An 8,616-nucleotide genomic window follows, 5' to 3' on the forward strand; every position below is an offset into this window, starting at 1 on the left:
TGTGTGTTAAAAGGCAGTGTTAAATTAATATTCTTTATATGATGTAGACTTAATCCTAATGCACAAGCATGCTTGGCATAAACGCTCCTGTGCCAAGAAAACAAATAAACCCCCTATAGCTGTAGGACCTACGGTACATATTCACTGTAAAGTAGTGTTCAAAGTGTCCTGCTACAATTGCCTTAGGAAGAGGAAATAGTAGAAAAGCTTCCTCAGGTTGCCATTATCAGTAACATCTAGCCTTTATTGTGGTTTGCATCCCTCCCATAGGAACCTTAGCAGAACGCTAAAAGATGCATGAAGCATGGATATGCTCTCATCATCCTCTTGGTTGTCCTCTGGGTTTCTGAACAAAGTTGATCAGATAACAGCTTTATGATTGCAGTTCTACATGATGTTCTGTTATCACATAACATTCTCCAAACTCTGTTGAGTGTAAGTAAACCTTTTTGATTTCCTATGTTTGTATAGTGATATATATTAGTGTTTGTATAGTATAGTGCAATAGTTACTACATTCCCCATTCCCCAGTGTCTTAGGTCTCTAGTGATGCTCTGACAGATTCTGTGGGTTTTCCCTGATGAAGTGCTCCGTTTAGAAAGGTCCTGTAAGCTGAGTGCACCACTAGGCTGCTGGAGAGCATTGACAAATGAGACATGTATGCTCTGGAACAGTAGGTTCTAACCTCCCCAGGGCACCAGGAGTCCATTCAATAGTTATTAAAGGCCCAATGCAGCCATTTTTATCTAAATATCAAACCATTTCTGGGAAACAGTTAAGTACCTTACTGTGATTGTTTTCAATTAAAATGGTCAGAAAAAAAACAAAAATAGCTTCTTAGCAAAGAGCCATTTCTCAAACAAGAATTTGGCTAGGACTGTCTGGAAGTGGTCTGAGCGGGGACAACTGAAAACTAGCTGTAATTGGCAGAGGTTTGGAACTCTCTACATTGTAGAACAATAGTGAAGACATCAAAACTATAAAATAACACATATGGAATCATGTAGTAAGATTCTTCAAAGTAGCCACCCTTTGCCTTGATGACAGCTTTGCACACTCTTGGCATTCTCTCAACCAGCTTCATGAGGTAGCCACCTAGAATGCATTTCAATGAACAGGTGTGCCTTGGTAAAAGTTCATTTGTAGAATTTCTTTCTTTCTTAGTGCCTTTGAGTCAATCAATTGTGTTGTGACAAGGTAGGGGTGGTATACAGAAGATAGCCCTATTTGATAAAAGGCCAAGTCCATATTATGGGAAGAACAGCTCAAATAAGCAAAGAGAAATGACAGTCCATCATTACTTTAAAACATGACGGTCAGTCAATCCAGAAAATGTCAAGAACTTTCAAAGTTTCTTCAAGTGCAGTCGCAAAAACCATCACGCGCTATGATGAAACTGGCTCTAATGAGGACCGCCACAGGAAAGGAAGACCCAGAGTTACCTCTGCTGCAGAGGATAAATTCATTAGCGTTAACTGCACCTCAGATTACAGCTCAAATAAATGCTTCACAGAGTTCAAGTAACAGACACATCTCAACATCAACTGTTCAGAGGTGACTGCGTGAATCAGACCTTCATGGTTTAGTTGCTGCAAAGAAACCACTACTAAAGGACACCAATAAGAAGAAGAGACTTGCTTGGGCCAAGAAATAGAGCAATGGACATTAGACTGGTGGAAATCTGTCCTTTGGTCTGATGAGTCCAAATTTGAGATTTTTGGTTCCAACCGCCATGTCTTTGTGAGACGCAGAGTAGTGGAATTGATGATCTCCGCATGTGCGGTTTCCAGCGTGAAGCATGGAGGAGGAGGTGTGATGGTGTGGGGGTGCTTTGCTGGTGACACTGTCAGTGATTTATTTAGAATTCAAGGCACACTTAACCAGCATGGTCCCTACAGCATAATGCAGTGATACGCCATCCCATCTGGTTTGTGCTTAGTGGGACTGGGACTATCATTTGTTTTTCAACAGGACAATGACCCAACACACCTCCAGGCTGAGTAAGGGCTATTTGACCAAGAAGGAGAGTGATGGAGTGCTGCATCAGATGACCTGGCCTCCACAATCACCCAACCTAAACCCAATTGAGATGGTTTGGGATGAGTTGGACCGCAGAGTTAAGGAAAAGCAGCCAACAAGTGCATATGTGGGAACTCCTGATGGAAAAGCATTCTAGGTGAAGCTGGTTGAGAGAATGCCATGGGTGTGCAAAGCTGTCATCAAGGCAAAGGGTGGCTACTTTAAAGAATCTAAAATCTAAAACATATTTTGATTTGTTTAAGTGCTGGCCTGGTTTAGATCTTAAATAACATTGCAAAAATCAGAAATTTCGGTCCAAAAATGATGCAGAAAAATGTATCCAGCTGGAGGCAGAGCTTTCTCCTATAGAGCTACATTTTTATGGAATAGTCTGCCTACCCATGTGAGAGATGCAGACTCAGTCTCAACCTTTAAGTCTTTACTGAAGACATATCTCTTCAGTAGGTCCTATGATTAAGTGTAGTCTGGCCCAGGGGTGTGAAGGTGAACGGAAAGGCTGGAGCAACGAACCGCCCTTGCTGTCTCTGCCTGGCCGGTTTCCCCTCTTCCCACTGGGATTCTCTGCCTCTACCCCTATTACGGGGGCTGAGTCACTGGCTTACTGGTGTTCTTCCATGCCGTCCCTGGGAGGGGTGCGTCACTTGAGTGGGTTGAGTCACTGACGTGGTCTTCCTGTCTGGGTTGGCGCCCCCCCTTGGGCTGTGCCGTGGCGGAGATCTTTGTGGGCTATACTCGGCCTTGTCCCGCGATGGTATGTTGGTGGTTGGAGATATCCCTCCAGTGGTGTGGAGGCTGTGCTTTGGCAAAGTGGGTTGGGTTATATCCTACCTGTTTGGCCCTGTTCGGGGGTTTCATCGGATGGGGCCACAGTGTCTCCTGACCCCTCCTGTCTCAGCTCCAGTATTTATGCTGCAGTAGTTTATATGTCGGGGGGTCTGTCAGTCTGTCACATCTGGAGTATTTCTCTTGTCTTTTCCAGTGTCCTGTGTGAATTTAAATATGCTCTCTCTAATTCTCTCTTTTTCTTTCTTTCTTTCTTTCTTTCTTTCTTTCTTTCTTTCTTTCTTTCTTTCTTTCTTTCTTTCTTTCTTTCTTTCTTTCTTTCTTTCTTTCTTTCTTTCTTTCTTTCTTTCCTTCTTTCTTTCTCTCTCTCGGAGGACCTGAGCCCTAGGACCATGCCTCAGGACTACCTGGCTTGATGACTCCTTGCTGTCCCCAGTTCACCTGGCCGTGCTGCTGCTCCAGTTCCAACTGTTCTGCCTGCAGCTATGGAACCCTGACCTGTTCACCGGACGTGCTACCTGTCCCAGACCTGTTGTCCCAGACCTGCTGGAACCCTGACCTATTCACCGGACGTGCTACCTGTCCCAGACCTGCTGTTTTCAACTCTCTAGAGACAGCAGGAGCGGTAGAGATACTCTCAAAGATCGGCTATGAAAAAGCCAACTGACACTTACTCTTGTGTTACTGACTTGTTGCACCCTCGACAACTACTATGATTATTATTATTTGACAATGATGGTCATTTATGAACATTTGAACATCTAGGCCATGTGCTGTTATAATCTCCACCCGGCACAGCCAGAAGAGGACTGGCCACCCCTCATAGCCTGGTTCCTCTCTAGGTTTCTTCCTAGGTTTTGGCCTTTCTAGGGAGTTTTTCCTAGCCACCATGCTTCTACACCTGCATTGCTTGCTGTTTGGGGTTTTAGGCTGGGTTTCTGTACAACACTTTGTGATATCAGCTGATGTAAGAAGGGCTATATAAATAAATTTGATTTGATTTGGTCACTTCTAGATTAGACACTGCAATGCTCTACTTTCCTGCTACCCTGATAAAGCACTAAATTAACTTCAGTTAGTGCTAAAACACGGCTGCTAGAATCTTGACTAGAACCCAAAAAATGTATCATATTACTCCAGTGCTAGCCTCTCTACACTGGCTTCCTGTTAAGGCTAGGGCTGATTTCAAGGTTTTACTAATGACCTACAAAGCATTACATGGGCTTGCTCCTACCTATCTTTCTGATTTGGTCCTGCTGTACATACCTACACGTACGCTATGGTCACAAGACGCGGGCCACCTTACTGTCCCTAGAATTTCTAGGCAAACAGCTGGCGGCAGGGCTTTCTCCTATAGAGCTCCATTTTTATGGAATGGTCTGCCTATCCATGTGAGAGACTCAGACTCGGTCTCAAACGTGAAGCCTTTATTGAAGACTCATCTCTTCAGTAGGTCCTATTATTGAGTGTAGTCTGGTCCAGGGGTGTGAAGGTGAACGGAAAGGCTCTGGAGCGACGAGCCGCCCTTGCTGTCTCTGCCTGGCCGGTTCCCCTCTCTCCACTGGGATTCTCTGCCTCTAACCCTATTACGGGGGCTGAGTCACTGGCTTACATGTGCTCTTCCATGCCGTCTCTAGGAGGGGTGCGTCACTTGAGTGGGTTGAGTCACTGACGTGATCTTCCTGTCCGGGTTGGTGCCCCCCTCGGGTTCGTGCCGTGGAGGAGATCTTCGTGGGCTCTACTCGGCCTTGTCTCAGGGTAGTAGGTTGGTGGTTGAAGATATCCCTCTAGTGGTGTGGGGGCTGTGCTTTGGCAAAGTGGGTGGGGTTATATCCTGCCTGTTTGGCCCTGTCACGGGGGTATCGTTGGACAGGGCCACAGTGTCTCCCGACCCCTCCTGTCTTAGCCTCCAGTTTTTATGCTGCAATAGTTTATGTGTCGGGGGGCTAGGGTCAGTCTGTTATATCTGGAGTATTTCTCCTGTCTCATCCGGTGTCCTGTGTGAATTTAAGTATGCTCCCTCTCTTTCTCTCTCTCTTTCTCTCGGAGGACCTATGCCCTAGGACCATGCCTCAGGTCTACTTGTCCTAATGACTCCTTGCTGTCCCCAGTCCACCTGGTCATGCTGCTGCTCCAGTTTCAACTGTTCTGCCTACGGCTATGGAACCCTGACCTGTTCACTGGACGTGCTACCTTGTCCCGGACCTGCTGTTTTGGACTCTCTCTCTCTCTCTACCGCACCTGCTGTCTCTAACTCTGAATGATCGGCTATGAAAAGCCAACTGACATTTACTCCTGAGGTGCTGACCTGTTGCACCCTCTACCACCACTGTGATTATTATTATCTGACCCTGCAGGTCATTTATGAACATTTAAACATCTTGGCCATGTTCTGTTATAATCTCCACCCGGCACAGCCAGAAGAGGACTGGACACCCCTCAGAGCCTGGTTCCTCTCTAGGTTTCTTCGTAGGTTCTGGCCATTCTAGGGAGTTTTTCCTAGCCAACGTGCATCTAGATCTACATTGCTTGCTGTTTGGGGTTTTAGGCTATGTTTCTATACAGTACTTTGTGACATTGGCTGATGTAAAAAGGGCTTTATAAATACATTTGATTGATTTATTGATTTAACACTTTTTTGGTTACTACATGATTCCATATGTGTTATTTCAAAGTTTTGATGTCTTCACTATTATTCTACAATGCAGAAAATAGTAAAAATAAAGAAAAACCCTTGAATGAGTATCCAAACTTTGGACCGGTACTGTATATAGTATATAAAATATAGGAAATCACTTTTTTGACTGCACTGGGCTTTTAATGTCAATTTGTCAATGTGAAAGCAATAAAAGCACACTCCAGTAATAAAAGCACACTCCAGATTAACCTTTGTGATGAGATCAATTGTCTACTTTCTAATACAATCTGACTGATGATTTGCAGTGGAATTATATGAAACACAGAACAAACGAGGGACAGAGCTGAAACCACCTTTTGTGAGAAACGGCAAGGAACATTGGAGTGGGCCTTGTTTTCTCTGTCGTACTTCACACCTGAGGGATCACAGGGCACATTTGTGCAACACTATTGTTCAACGTTATCCATTGCTAAGAGGGTCCAGTCACCACAGCCATTTCATTTTGTGTTACACTGTCCTCTGCTGGTGTAATACCTGGCTCTTTGAAAACCATTTGAGAAACCAGAAACATGCTTGTCAGTAGAGGGCAGCATAGGTCTATCCCATGTCACTTATTGTGCTGTTGGATCAACTTGTCCAACCTTTAAATTGAAACTTTTACTTCGGGATGGATGGTTTAACCACAGCCTCCACGTTATCCTGTATAAATCGTTGTTTGTGCACATTGCACAACATCGATCAGAAATACCTGACAGAAACGCTCTCATCAAAATAATATTGTCATCTTTAGTTACAGGTCCGATGCAGATGTTTTTATCTCAATATCTAATCATTTCTGGGTAACAGTTAAGTACCTTACTGTGATTGTTTTAACCCTTGTGTGGTGGTCATGTTTTGGTTATTCACGCAACGTTCGCGGGTCTGATGGACCCACAACATTATTGGGTTTTTAAAACATTACAGCCATAACAATGTACATAAAATACTTAATGCTTAGATGTTGACATATCAATTACAAGCAATATAGACAGTATACATGGTTAATATTTGCCATTTACCTCTGCTAGATCACGTTGACCAATAAAACCGCTATTCGTTTTTTTTAATAATGTGATTTTTGTAAACAGAAATCTATTATAATCAAGACATGGGTGCAATAAATCATGTTTATCTTGAACAAATATTAATGAAACAAGGTTTTAATCACTATTGATGTTTATTGGTTTGAACTGAGCAAATTGGAACGACAAATTGTACATACAGTATTTTATGGAAATGATAAATGAGCCACATAGAACACAAATTAAGGCTGGTCTACACACGACATGAGGGACAGAGTTTTACTGTGTGTGTTGCAAATGTATTTCTTGCACTTGATGCGTGTACTGTGTCTTCCTGTCCTTCTTGGGTCCATATACATCACAGCGCTTCTTCTTGTTGCTACTGGCTGCAATCTAGAATGATCATAACAATTAGTTCAGGAATTTTACCAACATTTCACTCACTCACATAAATTGTTACAGCAGGCCCAGGTAGGAGAGTCAGACACACACATGCAACAACATCACTCACACTTACTTCCGGTACTGGAGTTGTTGGTTCTGTGGGTTGGGCGGATGGGGAACCGCCATCCTCCTCCTGAATCCTCCTCACAATGGCTGCAGAAGCTGGGGTCCTTGGGATATGTTGCCTTCTCTGGATTTGAGGTCTCACCAATGCCTTGCCCAGCTCCTCGAGAAAGAGCTGTGTCCTCTGGAGCTTCCCACTGTTCCAATCAGGGTTCAACGCCATCCAGGTGACAAATGTGTTGTATGCTGAGATGTCTAAGATGTTTAAGAATATCACAAGTGGCCAGCATAGGGTTCTTCTTTTGCAGCTGGAGCTGTAAATTGTCCACCCCTCCTTTTGTGGCATTGCAATCCATTATGATTTCTGTTTTTCATGTTCCTGGCCACAGATTATCCCATCCCTATGCAGCGTACTCATGAGTACCACAGTTTTGCCTTTCTTTTGCACATAGGACACTAGGGACGTGTCAGCCGTGAACACACATTTAGAGGAATTGATAGTTCTGTTCCGTGTATTCAACAGCTGAGGTGGGAGCTCTGGCTTGTTTTTTCGTACTGTTTCTTCCATCGTCAGCTTCCTCTTGAGGAGCTCCTGTCCCAGCTTGTACAAAGTAAAAAAGTTATCACATGTGACAGAGTCCCTGTGTCACGTCCAGGACAACCCACATCCCTTGATTCTTCTCAGGGGCTCCTCCATCTGGCTTCCCCATCTACACTTGCAAGTTCCACGCATATGATGAAGCAGCATCACAGTCAGACCAGATCTTCATTCCATATTTTGTGGGTTTAGACGGTATGTACTGCCTGAAGGGGCAGCGGCCCCTAAATGCCATAAGCTGCTCATCAACAGTAACGTTGGGCCCAGGGTTGTAAAACAGGGGAAGGCTGTCCACCCACTTGTCCCACACTGACCTGATTGCAACTATCTTGACTCTTTGCCGCTGAGCTGGTCTGGTGTCTTGGTTATCGAAGTGGATAATCCTGGAAATAATGTGGAAGTTTTCCAGAGACATTGTTGCATGGAAAAGTTCTCTGCCAGTTTCTGCACCCCACAGGGATTCTGTGGATTCCCCACTGGATCTGAAAACACCAGCAAGGATAAGAACCCCAAAGTATGCATGTAAGTGAGTTTGGTCCATCTCTTTCCATCTCTCTCCAAAAACACACCTCCATATTAGTGCATTCCAGAATGATTTTCTGGATGGTGTCTGGGATGAACAGTTCAAAAGAAGACTTTATGTCCTGCACATGAGTAACCGCCATCCGCGTCGGCCCTGGTTGCATCCTTATCACATTGGCAGCCATGTGGGGTGGCTCATTCCTTGGGCAAGAAGACCATTCAATATCACCATTTTTTGACATCCATATTTCTCCTCCTGCAGGCTACTGATGAGCTGGTTGCTGACGGGCTGGTCCTGGGGCTGGCTGCTGATGGGCTGGTCCTGGGGCTGGCTGAGAGTCAATCTCACCCTCTTCTTCCAACTCACTCTCAGACTCCAAATTGACAGAGACATGATCCTCATATTCAGAAAATTCTTCATCTTCCAAAGTGAAAGACGTTCTTTCCACACTAGCTTCTCTCTCTAC

The sequence above is a fragment of the Salmo salar genome, chromosome 13 (genome assembly GCF_965601325.2).
Source record: "Salmo salar chromosome 13, fSalSal1, whole genome shotgun sequence".
NCBI classification, from domain to species: domain Eukaryota; kingdom Metazoa; phylum Chordata; class Actinopteri; order Salmoniformes; family Salmonidae; genus Salmo; species Salmo salar.